Source organism: Lepidochelys olivacea, assembly GCF_965140295.1.
Source record: "Lepidochelys olivacea isolate rLepOli2 genome assembly, chromosome: 22".
In the NCBI taxonomy this organism is placed as follows: domain Eukaryota; kingdom Metazoa; phylum Chordata; order Testudines; family Cheloniidae; genus Lepidochelys; species Lepidochelys olivacea.
Genome location: NC_140432.1, coordinates 14,169,646 through 14,194,028, shown reverse-complemented (window position 1 = coordinate 14,194,028; position 24,383 = coordinate 14,169,646). Strand labels below are relative to the sequence as shown.

At 55.1% G+C, this 24,383-nt stretch overlaps 1 protein-coding gene across 1 annotated transcript in view; it reads right to left on the bottom strand.

The window, feature by feature from the left end:
* Positions 1 to 24,383, bottom strand: part of LOC311511334 (uncharacterized protein) — a 50,544-nt gene that overhangs the window by 23,668 nt on the left and 2,493 nt on the right. The gene's annotated exons all lie outside the window — the stretch shown is intronic.

Sequence of the window (24,383 nt, the reverse complement as noted above, 5' to 3'; positions counted from 1 at the left end):
CCGGGAAAAAATCATGGAGCAGGTCCTCAGGAATCAATGCTGAAGCACTTAGAGGAGAGGAAAGTGATCAGGAACAGTCAGCATGGATTCACCAAGGGCAAGTCATGCCTGACTAATCTAATTGCCTTCTATGACGAGATAACTGGCTCTGTGGACGAGGGGAAAGCGGTGGACGGGTTGTTCCTTGACTTTAGCGAAGCTTTTGACCCGGTCTCCCACAGTATTCTTGCCAGCAAGTTAAAGAAGTATGGGCTGGATGAATGGACTATAAGGCGGATAGAAAGTTGGCTAGATTGTCGGGCTCAACGGGTAGTGATCAATGGCTCCGCGTCTAGTTGGCAGCCGGTATGGAGCGGAGGCCCCAAGGGTCGGGCCGGTTTTGTTCAATATCTTCATGAATGATCTGGAGGATGGTGTGGATTGCACCCTCAGGCAAGTCTGCAGATGACACTAAACTGGGAGGGGAGGTAGATACGCGGGAGGGTAGGGATAGGATACAGAGGGACCTAGACAAAATGAGAGGATTGGGCCAAAGGAATCTGATGAGGTTCAACAAGGACAAGTGCAGAGTCCTGCACTTAGGACGGAAGAACCCCATGCACCGCTACAGAATAGGGACCGAATGGCTCGGCAGCAGTTCTGCAGAAAAGGGCCCAGGGGTTACAGTGGACGAGAAGCTGGATAGGAGTCAACAGTGTGCCCTTATTTTGGAATAGTATAGTAGGGGCATTGCCAGCAGATCGAGGGACGTGATGGTTCCCCTCTATTCGACATTGGTGAGGCTCACCTGGAGTACTATGTCCAGTTTTGGGCCCCACACTACAAGAAGGACGTGGAAAAATTGGAAAACGTCCAGCGGAGGCAACAAAAATGATTCGGGGACTGGAGCGCATGACTTATGAGGAGAGGCTGAGGGAAGTGGGATTGTTTAGTCTGCGGAAGAGAAGAACGAGGGGGGATTTGATAGCTGCTTTCAACTACCTGAAAGGGGGTTCCAAAGAGGATGATCTAGACTGTTCTCCGTGGTAGCTGACGACAGAACAAGGAGTAACGGTCTCAAGTTGCAGTGGGGGAGGTTTAGGTTGGATATTAGGAAAAACATTTTCACTAGGGGGGGGGTGAAACACTGGAATGCGTTGCCGAGGGAGGTGTGGAATCTCCTTCCTCAGATATTTTTAAGGTCAGGCTTGACAAAGCCCTGGCTGGGATGATTTAGTTGGGGACCGGTCCTGCTTTGAGCAGGGGGTTGGACTAGATGACCTCCTGAGGTCCCTTCCAACTCTGATATTCTGTGGTTCTATGATGGGAGCACCCTCAGTTGAAGCTGTTACACTTTAATGACAGGCGGCTGGGAGCAGTTAAAGGCTGTGGCTCCCTCTCTGATCCTGTGGTTAGGCTTCCCAGAGGGACTATGAGGCTGGCTCCGTTCAAATCCCCTTCTCCCTGCTGGAAGGTTGCGGGCTTTGAAGAGGGCCCTCCTGGAGCCCGTCTACGCCCTGTGGTTCCGCGGCTCTAGCGATGGCGGGGGGGTGTCTCGTGGCCCTTCCTCTTGCTCGTGAAGCTGTTCAACTTTAATGAACTATTATTTTTGGGTCAGCCGTCCCGGCACCTTCTGTGTAGTCCAGCGATTAGTGCTACTGGGCTGGCTTGTGGCCGCTGTGAGTCCAAATCCTCTCTTTGCCCGTTGCAAGGGCCTCTGAAAAGATCTCCCCAGCAGTTCTGGGTGGGCAGGTCCCTTGGTTTTTGCCCGCAGAAGGCGTTCCACATTACTTATCTACTGTTTGGGCAAGGCCGGCGCCGTCCCTCCTTCCCTGGTCCAGTGGTTGGGCCGTGCGTGTGGGACGTGGGTGCCGTGTGTTCGATTCCCCCGCCCCCTCCCTGTGCGGATGCTAAGAAGGGCTTGAGATCCGTCTCTAATGCGGGCTTGGTGGGTGCTTCCCTGCTTTTCGGGTTCCGCATTGGGGGCTGCCTCCTTCTTGCCTGTGGAAGCCGTTCCACTTTAATTAAAAGGTTGTCGGGCCTCAGGCCGCCACGGCTCCCTCCGTAGGCTGGTGGTTAGCCTGCGTGCCTGAGGTGGGGGGAGCTGTGGGTTCGAATCTCCCCGGTGCGCGTGCTCTCATCTTTTTGCGTCGCGTCGGGGGTGCCTCCCTTCTTGCCTTTCAAAGCTGCTCCCCTTTATTGAATGGGACGTGGCCCTCCTCCTGACACAGCACCCGCTGTGGGCTGGCGGTCGTGCTCCGTGCCTGGGGTGCTGGAGATGGTGGGTTCGAATCTCACCTGGGGTGGGTCGGTCGGTCTGTCTGTCTGTCTGTGTGTGTGTGTGTCCTCCCGGACCTTTCTCTATTAGCGAGGGGGTTGCCCGCCTCTTTCCTTGCCTGTTGAAGCTCCCCACTTTAGTTAATGGGCTCTGGGCCGCCCGCCCGGCTACCTCACTCTCTAGTCCAGTGGTTAGGATACTCGCCTGGGTTGGGGGAGATCCTGGTTCAAATCCCCCAGCTGCCTGTTCAGCAGGGATTTGCACAGGGTATTTCCTGCCTCCTAGGCGACCGTCCTTTGGGTGGGCCATCCTTGTCCGAAGCCCCTCTCTTTCTCAAGAGGCCGTTGTCTTCTTGGACGGAGAGGGGATTCGGACAGGGATCGCTCGCCAGCGACTCTCCCCAGGAGGTGGCGGCCCCCAGTTCACACCCCTCAAAAGAGCAGGGGAGTGCCCCGGGGTCTGCCACAACCTGGGCGTGTATCCTGATCAGGGTGGACAAGAGTGAGAGGGGGGTTTTACTGTAGCGCAGCATTGCCTCTTTAATTAAAAAAGCAGAGGCCCCGTGCCGGGCCTCTTGCTCAGCTAGGAGGGGCCTCCTCTCACCCGCCAGAGGCCCTCCTGTCCCGCCGAGCGGGGATGCGAACCAGGGTCGCCCGCAATCCAAGCGAGCGCCCTAACCCCCGTACCGTAGAGGGACTTGAGAGCTTGGCTCGCCCCGGTTAATATATAGTTAAAGTGAAGGCTGGAGCGGTAAGAGATTGAGGCGCCCCCTGCCGTCTCAGTCGACGCCCAGGGGAGTTGAACGGAGCACGCACACGCCAGGTGAGCACCTTAACCCCCGTACCATAGAGGGCTTGGAGCGCTGCCTTTGCCCCGGTTAATATAAAGTGAAAGTGGAACACTGGTGGGGCAAGAGATTAAGCTCCCAAGCCTTGATCTCAACAAACGGAAAGGGGTTTGAACCAGCGGCTCGCTGCTTCTGGGGCAAGTAGCCAACCCACAGGCCTACACAGGGAGCCCTGGCAAGCCGCTTTCCCAATTCTCATGTAATAGTTCCTGAAAGTGGCCCGCCTTCACAGAAGAGACTGAGGGATCCCCACATCCCACTCGCCAGGCCTTAGGCCTTTCAGTTGAGAGATAAGTCATCAAGGCTCAAGCCCCTTCTCTTCAAGAAGAAGAAAGAAAGAAAGAAAGAAAGAAAGAGGGGGATTTGAACCCAGGCTTCCCCTGCTGGCAGCCTCACCAAGCCACTAGACTACCCAGGGCCGCTTGCTTTGCCTTTGCCCCCGTGAATATGTCACCGAACGTGGCCCTCCTGCAAGAGAAAAGACCGAGAGATCTCCCACATTGGAGATCCCTCCGCGCCCAGCACTTAGGCCTTTCGCCTGAGAGGCAGGAGATCAAAGTTCAAATCCCTTCTCAGCAAGAAGAGAGGGGCTTTGAACCCCAGCCTCCCACATGCTGGCGCCACACCACACCACCAGACTACAGCGGGCTGCTGGGTGGGCTGCTGGCCCCACGAATATGTCATGTAAGTGGAACAGCTTCGGCAGGAAAAAAAAGGGGACAGGGGCCCAAGCGCCCCGGGAGAATCCCTCTTAGTCCAGAAGCTGGATACTCGCTTGAGAACAGGGAGATGGCTGTTTGTTTAAGTCCTTCCTCAGCAAGCTGGGGGAGGAGTTGAACCAGCATCACCCACACACTGGGTAAGTACCCAAACCACTGGACTGCAGAGGGATTCACGGTGCAAGGCTGGCCAGTTACCACTTCATGAAAGTGGACAGCCCCGACAAGCTACAACGAGCAAGCCTCCTCAGGCCGTCCTTTACTTCAGTATTGGGGCTCCGCTTGAGAGACTGCAGAGCCCTCTTCAACTCCACGGCGCCCATCAGGCGGGGAGAAGGAAATCGACCCAGCGTCTTCCCTCCCAGGTACCGCTCTCTGCTTGCCAGCCACGGCCAGGAACCCCTCCGGTGACTTAGGTGCCTACCCATTTAGCGTGAGCTGGTTAGGGACCGGCCGAACGCCCCACAAAACAGCCCAGGGGGAAGGAGGCAGAGGCCGCCCCGCCGCGTAACTTTTAACCTCGTGGTTAGGGGGCCTCGTCCGTGATGGGGCTTGGGGGCTGCTTCAGGTTCAGCTGGGAAAAAAGGGACTAGGGTGGAGAAGGGGAATCGGGACGTGTTATTTACCCCTTCACGCAACGCAAGAACCAGGGGGTCACCCGCTGAAATGAGCAGGCAGTAGCTTCAACCCAAACCAAAGGCAGTACTTGGCCCCGCAACGCACAGTCAGCCTGTGGAAGTGGTTGCCGGTGGAGGTGGGGTGGGCCAAAACTGTAAGTGGGTTCGAAAAGAAAGACTGAGAAAGTGCGTGGCGAATGGCTCCGCCCGTGGCTATTAGCCGAGGCGGTCAGTGACGCGGCCCCGTGCTCCGGGCGTCCTTCGCCCGCTGACGGCCAGCTGCTGGGAGGGGGCCGACGGGACGGATCGCTTGAGAATCGGCCTCTTCTGTTCACTGCCTTTGAAGCAGCCGGCGTTGGCCGCTGTGGGAAGACAGGACCGTGGGCTAGCTGGGCCATCGGTCTGACGCAGTCTGCCCATTCACGTTCTTAACTCGCCCCTCTGCCTGATGAGCACAAGGGATTTGCCAAGGGCTCACCTACCGCCCGGGTGAGTGCCCTGATCGTTGGGTCCTGGGCTACAGCCCTCGGTGGAGAAAGAAGTGGTTCGGGCCTATTTAGAAAAGCTGGACGAGCACAAGTCCATGGGGCCGAGAGCGCTAAAGGAGTTGGCGGATGTGATTGCAGAGCCATTGGCCATTATCTTTGAAAACTCATGGCGATCCGAGGAAGTCCCGGACGACTGGAAAAAGGCTAATGTAGTGCCCATCTTTGAAAAAGGGAAGAAGGAGGATCCTGGGAACTACAGGCCTGTCAGCCTCACCTCAGTCCCGGGAAAAATCATGGAGCAGGTCCTCAAGGAATCAATGCTGAAGCACTTAGAGGAGAGGAAAGTGATCAGGAACAGTCAGCATGGATTCACCAAGGGCAAGTCATGCCTGACTAATCTAATTGCCTTCTATGACGAGATAACTGGCTCTGTGGACGAGGGGAAAGCGGTGGACGGGTTGTTCCTTGACTTTAGCGAAGCTTTTGACCCGGTCTCCCACAGTATTCTTGCCAGCAAGTTAAAGAAGTATGGGCTGGATGAATGGACTATAAGGCGGATAGAAAGTTGGCTAGATTGTCGGGCTCAACGGGTAGTGATCAATGGCTCCGCGTCTAGTTGGCAGCCGGTATGGAGCGGAGGGCCCCAAGGGTCGGGCCGGTTTTGTTCAATATCTTCATGAATGATCTGGAGGATGGTGTGGATTGCACCCTCAGCAAGTCTGCAGATGACACTAAACTGGGAGGGGAGGTAGATACGCGGGAGGGTAGGGATAGGATACAGAGGGACCTAGACAAATGAGAGGATTGGGCCAAAAGGAATCTGATGAGGTTCAACAAGGACAAGTGCAGAGTCCTGCACTTAGGACGGAAGAACCCCATGCACCGCTACAGACTAGGGACCGAATGGCTCGGCAGCAGTTCTGCAGAAAAGGGCCCAGGGGTTACAGTGGACGAGAAGCTGGATAGGAGTCAACAGTGTGCCCTTATTTTGGAATGTATACGTAGGGGCATTGCCAGCAGATCGAGGGACGTGATGGTTCCCCTCTATTCGACATTGGTGAGGCCTCACCTGGAGTACTATGTCCAGTTTTGGGCCCCACACTACAAGAAGGACGTGGAAAAATTGGAAAACGTCCAGCGGAGGGCAACAAAAATGATTCGGGGACTGGAGCGCATGACTTATGAGGAGAGGCTGAGGGAAGTGGGATTGTTTAGTCTGCGGAAGAGAAGAACGAGGGGGGATTTGATAGCTGCTTTCAACTACCTGAAAGGGGGTTCCAAAGAGGATGGATCTAGACTGTTCTCCGTGGTAGCTGACGACAGAACAAGGAGTAACGGTCTCAAGTTGCAGTGGGGGAGGTTTAGGTTGGATATTAGGAAAAACGTTTTCACTAGGGGGGGGTGAAACACTGGAATGCGTTGCCGAGGGAGGTGGTGGAATCTCCTTCCTCAGATATTTTTAAGGTCAGGCTTGACAAAGCCCTGGCTGGGATGATTTAGTTGGGGACCGGTCCTGCTTTGAGCAGGGGGTTGGACTAGATGACCTCCTGAGGTCCCTTCCAACTCTGATATTCTGTGGTTCTATGATGGGAGCACCCTCAGTTGAAGCTGTTACACTTTAATGACAGGCGGCTGGGAGCAGTTAAAGGCTGTGGCTCCCTCTCTGATCCTGTGGTTAGGCTTCCCAGAGGGACTATGAGGCTGGCTCGTTCAAATCCCCCTTCTCCCTGCTGGGAAGGTTGCGGGGCTTTGAAGAGGGCCCTCCTGGAGCCCGTCTACGCCCTGTGGTTCCGCGGCTCTAGCGATGGCGGGGGGGTGTCTCGTGCGCCCTTCCTCTTGCTCGTGAAGCTGTTCAACTTTAATGAACTATTATTTTGGGTCAGCCGTCCCGGCACCTTCCTGTGTAGTCCAGCGATTAGTGCTACTGGGCTGGCTTGTGGCCGCTGTGAGTCCAAATCCTCTCTTTGCCCGTTGCAAGGGCCTCTGAAAAGATCTCCCCAGCAGTTCTGGGGTGGGCAGGTCCCTTGGTTTTTGCCCGCAGAAGGCGTTCCACATTACTTATCTACTGTTTGGGCAAGGCCGGCGCCGTCCCTCCTTCCCTGGTCCAGTGGTTGGGCCGTGCGTGTGGGACGTGGGTGCCGTGTGTTCGATTCCCCCGCCCCCTCCCTGTGCGGATGCTAAGAAGGGCTTGAGATCCGTCTCTAATGCGGGCTTGGTGGGTGCTTCCCTGCTTTTCGGGTTCCGCATTGGGGGCTGCCTCCTTCTTGCCTGTGGAAGCCGTTCCACTTTAATTAAAAGGTTGTCGGGCCTCAGGCCGCCACGGCTCCCTCCGTAGGCTGGTGGTTAGCCTGCGTGCCTGAGGTGGGGGGAGCTGTGGGTTCGAATCTCCCCCGGTGCGCGTGCTCTCATCTTTCTTGCGTCGCGTCGGGGGTGCCTCCCTTCTTGCCTTTCAAAGCTGCTCCCCTTTAATGAAATGGGACGTGGCCCTCCTCCTGACACAGCACCCGCTGTGGGCTGGCGGTCGTGCTCCGTGCCTGGGGTGCTGGAGATGGTGGGTTCGAATCTCACCTGGGGTGGGTCGGTCGGTCTGTCTGTCTGTCTGTGTGTGTGTGTGTCCTCCCGGACCTTTCTCTATTAGCGAGGGGGTTGCCCGCCTCTTTCTTGCCTGTTGAAGCTCCTCCACTTTAGTTAAATGGGCTCTGGGCCGCCCGCCCGGCTACCCTCACTCTCTAGTCCAGTGGTTAGGATACTCGCCTGGGTTGGGGGAGATCCTGGTTCAAATCCCCCAGCTGCCTGTTCAGCAGGGATTTGCACAGGGATTTCCTGCCTCCTAGGCGACCGTCCTTTGGGTGGGCCATCCTTGTCCGAAGCCCCTCTCTTTCTCAAGAGGCCGTTGTCTTCTTGGGACGGAGAGGGGATTCGGACAGGGATCGCTCGCCAGCGACTCTCCCCAGGAGGTGGCGGCCCCCAGTTCACACCCCTCAAAAGAGCAGGGGAGTGCCCTGGGGTCTGCCACAACCTGGGCGTGTATCCTGATCAGGGTGGACAAGAGTGAGAGGGGGGTTTTACTGTAGCGCAGCATTGCCTCTTTAATTAAAAAAGCAAGAGGCCCCGTGCCGGGCCTCTTGCTCAGCTAGGAGGGGCCTCCTCTCACCCGCCAGAGGCCCTCCTGTCCCGCCGAGCGGGGATGCGAACCAGGGTCGCCCGCAATCCAAGCGAGCGCCCTAACCCCCGTACCGTAGAGGGACTTGAGAGCTTGGCTCGCCCCGGTTAATATATAGTTAAAGTGGAAGGCTGGAGCGGTAAGAGATTGAGGCGCCCCCTGCCGTCTCAGTCGACGCCCAGGGGAGTTGAACCGGGAGCACGCACACGCCAGGTGAGCACCTTAACCCCCGTACCATAGAGGGCTTGGAGCGCTGCCTTTGCCCCGGTTAATATAAAGTGAAAGTGGAACACTGGTGGGGCAAGAGATTAAGCTCCCAAGCCTTGATCTCAACAAACGGAAAGGGGGTTTGAACCAGCGGCTCGCTGCTTCTGGGGCAAGTAGCCAACCCACAGGCCTACACAGGGAGCCCTGGCAAGCCGCTTTCCCAATTCTCATGTAATAGTTCCTGAAAGTGGCCCGCCTTCAACAGAAGAGACTGAGGGATCCCCCACATCCCACTCGCCAGGCACTTAGGCCTTTCAGTTGAGAGATAAGTCATCAAGGCTCAAGCCCCTTCTCTTCAAGAAGAAGAAAGAAAGAAAGAAAGAAAGAAAGAGGGGGATTTGAACCCCAGGCTTCCCCCTGCTGGGCAGCTCACCAAGCCACTAGACTACCCAGGGCCGCTTGCTTTGCCTTTGCCCCCGTGAATATGTCACCGAACGTGGCCCTCCTGCAAGAGAAAAGACCGAGAGATCTCCCACATTGGAGATCCCTCCGAGCCCAGCACTTAGGCCTTTCGCCTGAGAGGCAGGAGATCAAAGTTCAAATCCCTTCTCAGCAAGAAGAGAGGGGCTTTGAACCCCAGCCTCCCACATGCTGGGCGCACACCACACCCACCAGACTACAGCGGGCTGCTGGGTGGGCTGCTGGCCCCACGAATATGTCATGTAAGTGGAACAGCTTCGGCAGGAAAAAAAGGGGGACAGGGGCCCAAGCGCCCCGGGAGAATCCCTCTTAGTCCAGAAGCTGGATACTCGCTTGAGAACAGGGAGATGGCTGTTTGTTTAAGTCCTTCCTCAGCAAGCTGGGGGAGGAGTTGAACCAGCATCACCCACACACTGGGTAAGTACCCAAACCACTGGACTGCAGAGGGATTCACGGTGCAAGGCTGGCCAGTTACCACTTCATGAAAGTGGCACAGCCCCGACAAGCTACAACGAGCAAGCCTCCTCAGGCCGTCCTTTACTTCAGTATTGGGGCTCACGCTTGAGAGACTGCAGAGCCCTCTTCAACTCCACGGCGCCCATCAGGCGGGGAGAAGGAAATCGACCCAGCGTCTTCCCCTCCCAGGTACCGCTCTCTGCTTGCCAGCCACGGCCAGGAACCCCTCCGGTGACTTAGGTGCCTAACCCATTTAGCGTGAGCTGGTTAGGGACCGGCCGAACGCCCCACAAAACAGCCCAGGGGGAAGGAGGCAGAGGCCGCCCCGCCCGCGTAACTTTTAACCTCGTGGTTAGGGGGCCTCGTCCGTGATGGGGCTTGGGGGCTGCTTCAGGTTCAGCTGGGAAAAAAGGGACTAGGGTGGAGAAGGGGAATCGGGACGTGTTATTTACCCCTTCACGCAACGCAAGAACCAGGGGGTCACCCGCTGAAATGAGCAGGCAGTAGCTTCAACCCAAACCAAAGGCAGTACTTGGCCCCGCAACGCACAGTCAGCCTGTGGAAGTGGTTGCCGGTGGAGGTGGGGTGGGCCAAAACTGTAAGTGGGTTCGAAAAGAAAGACTGAGAAAGTGCGTGGCGAATGGCTCCGCCCGTGGCTATTAGCCGAGGCGGTCAGTGACGCGGCCCCGTGCTCCGGGCGTCCTTCGCCCGCTGACGGCCAGCTGCTGGGAGGGGGCCGACGGGACGGATCGCTTGAGAATCGGCCTCTTCTGTTCACTGCCTTTGAAGCAGCCGGCGTTGGCCGCTGTGGGAAGACAGGACCGTGGGCTAGCTGGGCCATCGGTCTGACGCAGTCTGCCCATTCACGTTCTTAACTCGCCCCTCTGCCTGATGAGCACAAGGGATTTGCCAAGGGCTCACCTACCGCCCGGGTGAGTGCCCTGATCGTTGGGTCCTGGGCTACAGCCCTCGGTGGAGAAAGAAGTGGTTCGGGCCTATTTAGAAAAGCTGGACGAGCACAAGTCCATGGGGCCGAGAGCGCTAAAGGAGTTGGCGGATGTGATTGCAGAGCCATTGGCCATTATCTTTGAAAACTCATGGCGATCCGAGGAAGTCCCGGACGACTGGAAAAAGGCTAATGTAGTGCCCATCTTTGAAAAAGGGAAGAAGGAGGATCCTGGGAACTACAGGCCTGTCAGCCTCACCTCAGTCCCGGGAAAAATCATGGAGCAGGTCCTCAAGGAATCAATGCTGAAGCACTTAGAGGAGAGGAAAGTGATCAGGAACAGTCAGCATGGATTCACCAAGGGCAAGTCATGCCTGACTAATCTAATTGCCTTCTATGACGAGATAACTGGCTCTGTGGACGAGGGGAAAGCGGTGGACGGGTTGTTCCTTGACTTTAGCGAAGCTTTTGACCCGGTCTCCCACAGTATTCTTGCCAGCAAGTTAAAGAAGTATGGGCTGGATGAATGGACTATAAGGCGGATAGAAAGTTGGCTAGATTGTCGGGCTCAACGGGTAGTGATCAATGGCTCCGCGTCTAGTTGGCAGCCGGTATGGAGCGGAGGGCCCCAAGGGTCGGGCCGGTTTTGTTCAATATCTTCATGAATGATCTGGAGGATGGTGTGGATTGCACCCTCAGCAAGTCTGCAGATGACACTAAACTGGGAGGGGAGGTAGATACGCGGGAGGGTAGGGATAGGATACAGAGGGACCTAGACAAATGAGAGGATTGGGCCAAAAGGAATCTGATGAGGTTCAACAAGGACAAGTGCAGAGTCCTGCACTTAGGACGGAAGAACCCCATGCACCGCTACAGACTAGGGACCGAATGGCTCGGCAGCAGTTCTGCAGAAAAGGGCCCAGGGGTTACAGTGGACGAGAAGCTGGATAGGAGTCAACAGTGTGCCCTTATTTTGGAATGTATACGTAGGGGCATTGCCAGCAGATCGAGGGACGTGATGGTTCCCCTCTATTCGACATTGGTGAGGCCTCACCTGGAGTACTATGTCCAGTTTTGGGCCCCACACTACAAGAAGGACGTGGAAAAATTGGAAAACGTCCAGCGGAGGGCAACAAAAATGATTCGGGGACTGGAGCGCATGACTTATGAGGAGAGGCTGAGGGAAGTGGGATTGTTTAGTCTGCGGAAGAGAAGAACGAGGGGGGATTTGATAGCTGCTTTCAACTACCTGAAAGGGGGTTCCAAAGAGGATGGATCTAGACTGTTCTCCGTGGTAGCTGACGACAGAACAAGGAGTAACGGTCTCAAGTTGCAGTGGGGGAGGTTTAGGTTGGATATTAGGAAAAACGTTTTCACTAGGGGGGGGGTGAAACACTGGAATGCGTTGCCGAGGGAGGTGGTGGAATCTCCTTCCTCAGATATTTTTAAGGTCAGGCTTGACAAAGCCCTGGCTGGGATGATTTAGTTGGGGACCGGTCCTGCTTTGAGCAGGGGGTTGGACTAGATGACCTCCTGAGGTCCCTTCCAACTCTGATATTCTGTGGTTCTATGATGGGAGCACCCTCAGTTGAAGCTGTTACACTTTAATGACAGGCGGCTGGGAGCAGTTAAAGGCTGTGGCTCCCTCTCTGATCCTGTGGTTAGGCTTCCCAGAGGGACTATGAGGCTGGCTCGTTCAAATCCCCCTTCTCCCTGCTGGGAAGGTTGCGGGGCTTTGAAGAGGGCCCTCCTGGAGCCCGTCTACGCCCTGTGGTTCCGCGGCTCTAGCGATGGCGGGGGGGTGTCTCGTGCGCCCTTCCTCTTGCTCGTGAAGCTGTTCAACTTTAATGAACTATTATTTTGGGTCAGCCGTCCCGGCACCTTCCTGTGTAGTCCAGCGATTAGTGCTACTGGGCTGGCTTGTGGCCGCTGTGAGTCCAAATCCTCTCTTTGCCCGTTGCAAGGGCCTCTGAAAAGATCTCCCCAGCAGTTCTGGGGTGGGCAGGTCCCTTGGTTTTTGCCCGCAGAAGGCGTTCCACATTACTTATCTACTGTTTGGGCAAGGCCGGCGCCGTCCCTCCTTCCCTGGTCCAGTGGTTGGGCCGTGCGTGTGGGACGTGGGTGCCGTGTGTTCGATTCCCCCGCCCCCTCCCTGTGCGGATGCTAAGAAGGGCTTGAGATCCGTCTCTAATGCGGGCTTGGTGGGTGCTTCCCTGCTTTTCGGGTTCCGCATTGGGGGCTGCCTCCTTCTTGCCTGTGGAAGCCGTTCCACTTTAATTAAAAGGTTGTCGGGCCTCAGGCCGCCACGGCTCCCTCCGTAGGCTGGTGGTTAGCCTGCGTGCCTGAGGTGGGGGGAGCTGTGGGTTCGAATCTCCCCCGGTGCGCGTGCTCTCATCTTTCTTGCGTCGCGTCGGGGGTGCCTCCCTTCTTGCCTTTCAAAGCTGCTCCCCTTTAATGAAATGGGACGTGGCCCTCCTCCTGACACAGCACCCGCTGTGGGCTGGCGGTCGTGCTCCGTGCCTGGGGTGCTGGAGATGGTGGGTTCGAATCTCACCTGGGGTGGGTCGGTCGGTCTGTCTGTCTGTCTGTGTGTGTGTGTGTCCTCCCGGACCTTTCTCTATTAGCGAGGGGGTTGCCCGCCTCTTTCTTGCCTGTTGAAGCTCCTCCACTTTAGTTAAATGGGCTCTGGGCCGCCCGCCCGGCTACCCTCACTCTCTAGTCCAGTGGTTAGGATACTCGCCTGGGTTGGGGGAGATCCTGGTTCAAATCCCCCAGCTGCCTGTTCAGCAGGGATTTGCACAGGGATTTCCTGCCTCCTAGGCGACCGTCCTTTGGGTGGGCCATCCTTGTCCGAAGCCCCTCTCTTTCTCAAGAGGCCGTTGTCTTCTTGGGACGGAGAGGGGATTCGGACAGGGATCGCTCGCCAGCGACTCTCCCCAGGAGGTGGCGGCCCCCAGTTCACACCCCTCAAAAGAGCAGGGGAGTGCCCTGGGGTCTGCCACAACCTGGGCGTGTATCCTGATCAGGGTGGACAAGAGTGAGAGGGGGGTTTTACTGTAGCGCAGCATTGCCTCTTTAATTAAAAAAGCAAGAGGCCCCGTGCCGGGCCTCTTGCTCAGCTAGGAGGGGCCTCCTCTCACCCGCCAGAGGCCCTCCTGTCCCGCCGAGCGGGGATGCGAACCAGGGTCGCCCGCAATCCAAGCGAGCGCCCTAACCCCCGTACCGTAGAGGGACTTGAGAGCTTGGCTCGCCCCGGTTAATATATAGTTAAAGTGGAAGGCTGGAGCGGTAAGAGATTGAGGCGCCCCCTGCCGTCTCAGTCGACGCCCAGGGGAGTTGAACCGGGAGCACGCACACGCCAGGTGAGCACCTTAACCCCCGTACCATAGAGGGCTTGGAGCGCTGCCTTTGCCCCGGTTAATATAAAGTGAAAGTGGAACACTGGTGGGGCAAGAGATTAAGCTCCCAAGCCTTGATCTCAACAAACGGAAAGGGGGTTTGAACCAGCGGCTCGCTGCTTCTGGGGCAAGTAGCCAACCCACAGGCCTACACAGGGAGCCCTGGCAAGCCGCTTTCCCAATTCTCATGTAATAGTTCCTGAAAGTGGCCCGCCTTCAACAGAAGAGACTGAGGGATCCCCCACATCCCACTCGCCAGGCACTTAGGCCTTTCAGTTGAGAGATAAGTCATCAAGGCTCAAGCCCCTTCTCTTCAAGAAGAAGAAAGAAAGAAAGAAAGAGGGGGATTTGAACCCCAGGCTTCCCCCTGCTGGGCAGCTCACCAAGCCACTAGACTACCCAGGGCCGCTTGCTTTGCCTTTGCCCCCGTGAATATGTCACCGAACGTGGCCCTCCTGCAAGAGAAAAGACCGAGAGATCTCCCACATTGGAGATCCCTCCGAGCCCAGCACTTAGGCCTTTCGCCTGAGAGGCAGGAGATCAAAGTTCAAATCCCTTCTCAGCAAGAAGAGAGGGGCTTTGAACCCCAGCCTCCCACATGCTGGGCGCACACCACACCCACCAGACTACAGCGGGCTGCTAGGTGGGCTGCTGGCCCCACGAATATGTCATGTAAGTGGAACAGCTTCGGCAGGAAAAAAAGGGGGACAGGGGCCCAAGCGCCCCGGGAGAATCCCTCTTAGTCCAGAAGCTGGATACTCGCTTGAGAACAGGGAGATGGCTGTTTGTTTAAGTCCTTCCTCAGCAAGCTGGGGGAGGAGTTGAACCAGCATCACCCACACACTGGGTAAGTACCCAAACCACTGGACTGCAGAGGGATTCACGGTGCAAGGCTGGCCAGTTACCACTTCATGAAAGTGGCACAGCCCCGACAAGCTACAACGAGCAAGCCTCCTCAGGCCGTCCTTTACTTCAGTATTGGGGCTCACGCTTGAGAGACTGCAGAGCCCTCTTCAACTCCACGGCGCCCATCAGGCGGGGAGAAGGAAATCGACCCAGCGTCTTCCCCTCCCAGGTACCGCTCTCTGCTTGCCAGCCACGGCCAGGAACCCCTCCGGTGACTTAGGTGCCTAACCCATTTAGCGTGAGCTGGTTAGGGACCGGCCGAACGCCCCACAAAACAGCCCAGGGGGAAGGAGGCAGAGGCCGCCCCGCCCGCGTAACTTTTAACCTCGTGGTTAGGGGGCCTCGTCCGTGATGGGGCTTGGGGGCTGCTTCAGGTTCAGCTGGGAAAAAAGGGACTAGGGTGGAGAAGGGGAATCGGGACGTGTTATTTACCCCTTCACGCAACGCAAGAACCAGGGGGTCACCCGCTGAAATGAGCAGGCAGTAGCTTCAACCCAAACCAAAGGCAGTACTTGGCCCCGCAACGCACAGTCAGCCTGTGGAAGTGGTTGCCGGTGGAGGTGGGGTGGGCCAAAACTGTAAGTGGGTTCGAAAAGAAAGACTGAGAAAGTGCGTGGCGAATGGCTCCGCCCGTGGCTATTAGCCGAGGCGGTCAGTGACGCGGCCCCGTGCTCCGGGCGTCCTTCGCCCGCTGACGGCCAGCTGCTGGGAGGGGGCCGACGGGACGGATCGCTTGAGAATCGGCCTCTTCTGTTCACTGCCTTTGAAGCAGCCGGCGTTGGCCGCTGTGGGAAGACAGGACCGTGGGCTAGCTGGGCCATCGGTCTGACGCAGTCTGCCCATTCACGTTCTTAACTCGCCCCTCTGCCTGATGAGCACAAGGGATTTGCCAAGGGCTCACCTACCGCCCGGGTGAGTGCCCTGATCGTTGGGTCCTGGGCTACAGCCCTCGGTGGAGAAAGAAGTGGTTCGGGCCTATTTAGAAAAGCTGGACGAGCACAAGTCCATGGGGCCGAGAGCGCTAAAGGAGTTGGCGGATGTGATTGCAGAGCCATTGGCCATTATCTTTGAAAACTCATGGCGATCCGAGGAAGTCCCGGACGACTGGAAAAAGGCTAATGTAGTGCCCATCTTTGAAAAAGGGAAGAAGGAGGATCCTGGGAACTACAGGCCTGTCAGCCTCACCTCAGTCCCGGGAAAAATCATGGAGCAGGTCCTCAAGGAATCAATGCTGAAGCACTTAGAGGAGAGGAAAGTGATCAGGAACAGTCAGCATGGATTCACCAAGGGCAAGTCATGCCTGACTAATCTAATTGCCTTCTATGACGAGATAACTGGCTCTGTGGACGAGGGGAAAGCGGTGGACGGGTTGTTCCTTGACTTTAGCGAAGCTTTTGACCCGGTCTCCCACAGTATTCTTGCCAGCAAGTTAAAGAAGTATGGGCTGGATGAATGGACTATAAGGCGGATAGAAAGTTGGCTAGATTGTCGGGCTCAACGGGTAGTGATCAATGGCTCCGCGTCTAGTTGGCAGCCGGTATGGAGCGGAGGGCCCCAAGGGTCGGGCCGGTTTTGTTCAATATCTTCATGAATGATCTGGAGGATGGTGTGGATTGCACCCTCAGCAAGTCTGCAGATGACACTAAACTGGGAGGGGAGGTAGATACGCGGGAGGGTAGGGATAGGATACAGAGGGACCTAGACAAATGAGAGGATTGGGCCAAAAGGAATCTGATGAGGTTCAACAAGGACAAGTGCAGAGTCCTGCACTTAGGACGGAAGAACCCCATGCACCGCTACAGACTAGGGACCGAATGGCTCGGCAGCAGTTCTGCAGAAAAGGGCCCAGGGGTTACAGTGGACGAGAAGCTGGATAGGAGTCAACAGTGTGCCCTTATTTTGGAATGTATACGTAGGGGCATTGCCAGCAGATCGAGGGACGTGATGGTTCCCCTCTATTCGACATTGGTGAGGCCTCACCTGGAGTACTATGTCCAGTTTTGGGCCCCACACTACAAGAAGGACGTGGAAAAATTGGAAAACGTCCAGCGGAGGGCAACAAAAATGATTCGGGGACTGGAGCGCATGACTTATGAGGAGAGGCTGAGGGAAGTGGGATTGTTTAGTCTGCGGAAGAGAAGAACGAGGGGGGATTTGATAGCTGCTTTCAACTACCTGAAAGGGGGTTCCAAAGAGGATGGATCTAGACTGTTCTCCGTGGTAGCTGACGACAGAACAAGGAGTAACGGTCTCAAGTTGCAGTGGGGGAGGTTTAGGTTGGATATTAGGAAAAACGTTTTCACTAGGGGGGGGGTGAAACACTGGAATGCGTTGCCGAGGGAGGTGGTGGAATCTCCTTCCTCAGATATTTTTAAGGTCAGGCTTGACAAAGCCCTGGCTGGGATGATTTAGTTGGGGACCGGTCCTGCTTTGAGCAGGGGGTTGGACTAGATGACCTCCTGAGGTCCCTTCCAACTCTGATATTCTGTGGTTCTATGATGGGAGCACCCTCAGTTGAAGCTGTTACACTTTAATGACAGGCGGCTGGGAGCAGTTAAAGGCTGTGGCTCCCTCTCTGATCCTGTGGTTAGGCTTCCCAGAGGGACTATGAGGCTGGCTCGTTCAAATCCCCCTTCTCCCTGCTGGGAAGGTTGCGGGGCTTTGAAGAGGGCCCTCCTGGAGCCCGTCTACGCCCTGTGGTTCCGCGGCTCTAGCGATGGCGGGGGGGTGTCTCGTGCGCCCTTCCTCTTGCTCGTGAAGCTGTTCAACTTTAATGAACTATTATTTTGGGTCAGCCGTCCCGGCACCTTCCTGTGTAGTCCAGCGATTAGTGCTACTGGGCTGGCTTGTGGCCGCTGTGAGTCCAAATCCTCTCTTTGCCCGTTGCAAGGGCCTCTGAAAAGATCTCCCCAGCAGTTCTGGGGTGGGCAGGTCCCTTGGTTTTTGCCCGCAGAAGGCGTTCCACATTACCTATCTACTGTTTGGGCAAGGCCGGCGCCGTCCCTCCTTCCCTGGTCCAGTGGTTGGGCCGTGCGTGTGGGACGTGGGTGCCGTGTGTTCGATTCCCCCGCCCCCTCCCTGTGCGGATGCTAAGAAGGGCTTGAGATCCGTCTCTAATGCGGGCTTGGTGGGTGCTTCCCTGCTTTTCGGGTTCCGCATTGGGGGCTGCCTCCTTCTTGCCTGTGGAAGCCGTTCCACTTTAATTAAAAGGTTGTCGGGCCTCAGGCCGCCACGGCTCCCTCCGTAGGCTGGTGGTTAGCCTGCGTGCCTGAGGTGGGGGGAGCTGTGGGTTCGAATCTCCCCCGGTGCGCGTGCTCTCATCTTTCTTGCGTCGCGTCGGGAGTGCCTCCCTTCTTGCCTTTCAAAGCTGCTCCCCTTTAATGAAATGGGACGTGGCCCTCCTCCTGACACAGCACCCGCTGTGGGCTGGCGGTCGTGCTCCGTGCCTGGGGTGCTGGAGATGGTGGGTTCGAATCTCACCTGGGGTGGGCGGGTGGGTCGGTCTGTCTGTCTGTGTGTGTGTGTGTCCTCCCGGACCTTTCTCTATTAGCGAGGGGGTTGCCCGCCTCTTTCTTGCCTGTTGAAGCTCCTCCACTTTAGTTAAATGGGCTCTGGGCCGCCCGCCCGGCTACCCTCACTCTCTAGTCCAGTGGTTAGGATACTCGCCTGGGTTGGGGGAGATCCTGGTTCAAATCCCCCAGCTGCCTGTTCAGCAGGGATTTGCACAGGGATTTCCTGCCTCCTAGGCGACCGTCCTTTGGGTGGGCCATCCTTGTCCGAAGCCCCTCTCTTTCTCAAGAGGCCGTTGTCTTCTTGGGACGGAGAGGGGATTCGGACAGGGATCGCTCGCCAGCGACTCTCCCCAGGAGGTGGCGGCCCCCAGTTCACACCCCTCAAAAGAGCAGGGGAGTGCCCTGGGGTCTGCCACAACCTGGGCGTGTATCCTGATCAGGGTGGACAAGAGTGAGAGGGGGGTTTTACTGTAGCGCAGCATTGCCTCTTTAATTAAAAAAGCAAGAGGCCCCGTGCCGGGCCTCTTGCTCAGCTAGGAGGGGCCTCCTCTCACCCGCCAGAGGCCCTCCTGTCCCGCCGAGCGGGGATGCGAACCAGGGTCGCCCGCAATCCAAGCGAGCGCCCTAACCCCCGTACCGTAGAGGGACTTGAGAGCTTGGCTCGCCCCGGTTAATATATAGTTAAAGTGGAAGGCTGGAGCGGTAAGAGATTGAGGCGCCCCCTGCCGTCTCAATCGACGCCCAGGGGAGTTGAACCGGGAGCACGCACACGCCAGGTGAGCACCTTAACCCCCGTACCATAGAGGGCTTGGAGCGCTGCCTTTGCCCCGGTTAATATAAAGTGAAAGTGGAACACTGGTGGGGCAAGAGATTAAGCTCCCAAGCCTTGATCTCAACAAACGGAAAGGGGGTTTGAACCAGCGGCTCGCTGCTTCTGGGGCAAGTAGCCAACCCACAGGCCTACACAGGGAGCCCTGGCAAGCCGCTTTCCCAATTCTCATGTAATAGTTCCTGAAAGTGGCCCGCCTTCAACAGAAGAGACTGAGGGATCCCCCACATCCCACTCGCCAGGCACTTAGGCCTTTCAGTTGAGAGATAAGTCATCAAGGCTCAAGCCCCTTCTCTTCAAGAAGAAGAAAGAAAGAAAGAAAGAAAGAAAGAGGGGGATTTGAACCCCAGGCTTCCCCCTGCTGGGCAGCTCACCAAGCCACTAGACTACCCAGGGCCGCTTGCTTTGCCTTTGCCCCCGTGAATATGTCACCGAACGTGGCCCTCCTGCAAGAGAAAAGACCGAGAGATCTCCCACATTGGAGATCCCTCCGAGCCCAGCACTTAGGCCTTTCGCCTGAGAGGCAGGAGATCAAAGTTCAAATCCCTTCTCAGCAAGAAGAGAGGGGCTTTGAACCCCAGCCTCCCACATGCTGGGCGCACACCACACCCACCAGACTACAGCGGGCTGCTAGGTGGGCTGCTGGCCCCACGAATATGTCATGTAAGTGGAACAGCTTCGGCAGGAAAAAAAGGGGGACAGGGGCCCAAGCGCCCCGGGAGAATCCCTCTTAGTCCAGAAGCTGGATACTCGCTTGAGAACAGGGAGATGGCTGTTTGTTTAAGTCCTTCCTCAGCAAGCTGGGGGAGGAGTTGAACCAGCATCACCCACACACTGGGTAAGTACCCAAACCACTGGACTGCAGAGGGATTCACGGTGCAAGGCTGGCCAGTTACCACTTCATGAAAGTGGCACAGCCCCGACAAGCTACAACGAGCAAGCCTCCTCAGGCCGTCCTTTACTTCAGTATTGGGGCTCACGCTTGAGAGACTGCAGAGCCCTCTTCAACTCCACGGCGCCCATCAGGCGGGGAGAAGGAAATCGACCCAGCGTCTTCCCCTCCCAGGTACCGCTCTCTGCTTGCCAGCCACGGCCAGGAACCCCTCCGGTGACTTAGGTGCCTAACCCATTTAGCGTGAGCTGGTTAGGGACCGGCCGAACGCCCCACAAAACAGCCCAGGGGGAAGGAGGCAGAGGCCGCCCCGCCCGCGTAACTTTTAACCTCGTGGTTAGGGGGCCTCGTCCGTGATGGGGCTTGGGGGCTGCTTCAGGTTCAGCTGGGAAAAAAGGGACTAGGGTGGAGAAGGGGAATCGGGACGTGTTATTTACCCCTTCACGCAATGCAAGAACCAGGGGGTCACCCGCTGAAATGAGCAGGCAGTAGCTTCAACCCAAACCAAAGGCAGTACTTGGCCCCGCAACGCACAGTCAGCCTGTGGAAGTGGAAGGGGATTTGAACCCCAGGCTTCCCCCTACTAGGCAGCTCACCAAGCCACTAGACTACCCACACTACGCCCAAGGGAGTTGACCCGGGAGCACGCACACACCCGGTGAGTGCCTTAACCCCCATACCCTAGAGGGCTTGGAGCGCTGCTTTTGCCCCGGTTAATATTAAGTGAAAGTGGAACACTGGCGGGGCAAGAGATTAAGCTCCCAAGCCTTGATCTCAACAAACAGAAAGGGGGTTTGAACCAGCGGTTCACTGCTTCTGGGGCAAGTAGCCAACCCACAGGACTACACAAACAGGGCTTTGCCCGCTTGTTCTGTAATAGTTACTGAAAGAGGTCCACCTGCAACGGAAAAGACAGAGGGAGCCATCAGTTCAGAATATCTCAGCACTTAGAACATTCATTTAAGAGGCAAGAGATCTGTGTTGAACTTCCTTCTCAGTAAGAAGAAAGGGGATTTAAACATGACCCACTAGATACCTGGGCAAGTATCCGAAACCCTGGACTACAGAGGGGTTTTCATGTTCTTTTCTTGCCCAATTATTATTTGATGAAAGTGGAACAGCCTCAAGAATGTATGAAGGGCAACCAACATCCAAATATCCCTTAGTTCAGTGACTGGGGAACTCACTTGTTACAAGAAACAGCCCTATTCAAATCCATTCTCATGAGCTAGAATGGAAGAACTGACCCAGAGTCTACCATGTCCCCCGTACATTATCTAACCACTGGGCTAATAGATATGCATGAGACCTCTTCTCTGGACACACAGATCCTCTTCAACTCCCTTTTCCGCACCAGGAAGAAAGAGGAAACTGACCAAGGCTTTCCCATATCCTGGGTGAGTATCCTAACCCTGAATCTGAATATTATAATGGTGGCTGTTTGCTCCCCAAACTCCTTGTGTGGAGTTATGCATGCAGTGTAGCTGTGTCGGTCCCAGGAAATTAGAGAGACAAGGTAGGTGAGGTACCATCTTTTACTCGAGCGACTTCTGTTGGTGAGAGAGAGAAGCTTTCGCGCTCCACACAATTCTTCTTCTGGTTTGGGAAAGGTTCCTTAGAATATGTGCTATTAAACAATTTGTTCCATTTTGCATTTTTCTGTGATGTTTGGGGTGCCTTCCCCAGTGAAAATATTTAAGGCTACATTGACACTTTATTTATTGTTTATTATTATTATTATTTGTTAACATCTAGGAGCTCCAGTCATGGCCCGGGACCCCACTGTGTTAGCTGCTGCACAAACACTGAACAAAATGACAGCTCTTCCCCCCAAGAGCTTATTGTCTAAGTGTAAGACAAGAAAGAACAGATGGGTATAGACAGAGCAGGGAGCAAAAGGGAAAAAAAGAGACAAAATTAGTTTGCATGATAGGCAGCGGACTCCACCCACCATCAGCCTAACCACCGTCAGTTTTATGTAGGCATCGTGGCAGAGATCTTTGCCAGATCTGTTTTATTTTTTGTATCAAGTAGCCCAGTCATTTATAAGCCGCCACCCCCCCAAGATGGATCAGTAAAAATGGCAAAAACTGTATGACCCTTTCATAAGCCGACCCTATATTTCAATATGCAATATAACATACACAATGGACTGCTTACCTTGCCCCTAAGGTCTGAGGCATTTCTATGGCATAAGCTTTAGGGATTTAAAAGTTAAATCACTTGAAACAGCAAAATATACTAAATAGATTTAAAGTGAGAATAAATGGATAGGAAAAGCTGAGGTACAGAGAGGTTAGGTGACATGGCCAAGGTCACACAGTAAATCAGTAGCTGTAGTACAGGGGTAGGCAACCTATGGCACGGAGCTGATTTTCAGTGGCACTCACACTGCCTGGGTCCTGGCCACCGGCCCAGGGGGGCTCTGCATTTTCATTTAATTTTAAATGACGCTTCTTAAACATTTTAAAAACCTTATTTACTTTACATACGACAATAGTTTAATTATATATTGTAGACTTATAGAAAGCGACCTTCCAAAAACATTAAAATGTATCACTGGCATGCAAAGCCTGAAATTAGAGTGAATAAATGAAGACTCGGCACACTGCTTCTGAAAGGTTGCCGACCCCTGCTGTAGTAGGAAGAGAATCCATGTCTCCTGCTTTAACTATTAGAAAGCACTGTCTCCAGCTTGCTGTAGCTTGTGCTGCAGCAAAAACAGAAATATTCCAAACAGCATCGTGTTAAATTACAGCACAAAAGGAAGACAATATGTCAGGAAAAAGCAAAAGAATGAGACGGAGGCTGTATGTCAAGACAATACGCACTGTTTGTCGATTTGTGTCTGAATATAACCCGGATCATTTCACTTTGAACAGCTCAAAAAACGGTACTCCTCATTTCACGTATATCTGATAACCATTTTCTTTGGTGTGTACAAACCTGAAGCTCGAACGTTTGTACCTCTTCCAGTTGCTATGCTGATTGTTGCTGTAACTAAGGAGTGATAGCTTGGGTTGTTATTAAGAATGGAATTTCAAACGCCTTACCAGGAGTTGACCTGACTTTGAAACATACAATATATTTTCAGTAATCTACATTTTGTGTCATGCCCCTCACTGTCTTCATAAACAGACATGATCAAGAATAAAATCTCCATGTAGTTTGGGTCTGATTCATCATCATCGTCGTCGTCACTCCAGTTTTATGCCAGTGCAAGTCCCCTGAAATCAACTTGGGTACAGTACTTAAGCTTAGGCCCCTTAATTGCATATTTGGGCGCCTCGCTAAAAAGTGGCCTGATTTTTTCAGATGTGCTAAGCCTCCACAGGATCCACGGACTTCAGTTACCTCAGCACCTCTGAAGTGTAGGCCACATGTACTTAGTTGCCTCACTGGAAGAGGTTTAGTACAGTGGTTCTCAACCAGAGGTCCGGGGCCCCCTGTGGGGGCCACGAGCAGATATCAGGGAGTCCGCCAAGCAGGGCCAGCATTAGATTTGCCGGGTCCCAGGGCAGAAAGCCGAAGCTCCACCTCTTGGGCTGAAGCCTGGAGCCCCGAGCCCTGCCCAGAGCTGAAACCAAAGCCTATGTGTGATGGGGTGCCTGCCCCGCCCTGGGCTCTAAGGGGTTAATAAAGCCCAAGGGAGGTTGCACAGGAGGCAGCCAATCAGAGAAGGGCTGAAGGGAGCAGCCAATCAGGGCCAAGCAGGCCCATATAAAAAGAGAGCTACAAAGGACTGGGGCACATTTCTTTACTGGGAGCTCATAGAGGAAGGACTGTCTCTGGAAGACTGAAAGAATGGCCAGCGCCCTGGACAAAGCAGTACTGCTAGCAGAGACTGGGGGAGTGAGAGACAATTTCTGGATGGCTGCTGGAGTTTGCAGACTGAGGTAAGGGAAGTGGCTGAACAGTGGACTGCAGATTCCCTGGAAGGGGGAAGCACAGCCAGAGAGCTGTCACAGAAGAGGATACTGTTGTCCTTAGAGAGTTATGGGTCCTAGAGCAGGAGTGATGGTGGTGAGGCACCACCAGAGGACAGTGTGCTGATGAACAGAGCTAATCCCCAGGACAGCCAGCAGGAGGCACCACAGTGGTGAGTGAACCCCATTACACTAAGTAACTTAGATTTGTGGGGACTGTGTGATGTGTGGCCCCAGGTAAATGCCCTGCTTGCAACCCTCTAATGCTTGCCCTGACTTTTTTATATACAGGAAAAGCTGCTGTGGCATAGGTGGGCTGTAGAGTTTTTACAGCATGTTGGGGGTGGGGGGAGGGAAGCTCACCCAGAAAAAGTTTGAGAACCCTTAGCCTAGTAGACAGGGGATTGGAGGAGAAGTCCAGGAAACATAAATTCTACTCCCAGCTCTGCCACTCACCTGCTGTGTGAGGGTGGCCCAAGTCACTCCTCCTGTCTGTACCTCTACTTCCTCTCCACTCTTTTTATATTTGAAGTATAAGCTAGTCAAGGGAGAGACCATCTCTTCCCGTATGAACTAACTACTTAGCACAGTGGGGCCCCAATTTTAGTAAGGTCACTAGATGCCACTCTGGGGGGGGAACAATAACCAAGTCAGGGTTAATTTTAGCACTCAAGTTTGAATTTTGGCTATAGGTTTGGTCTTTTCACTGTTTGCCCCCTCTGTTCCTCCATTGCCCTTGA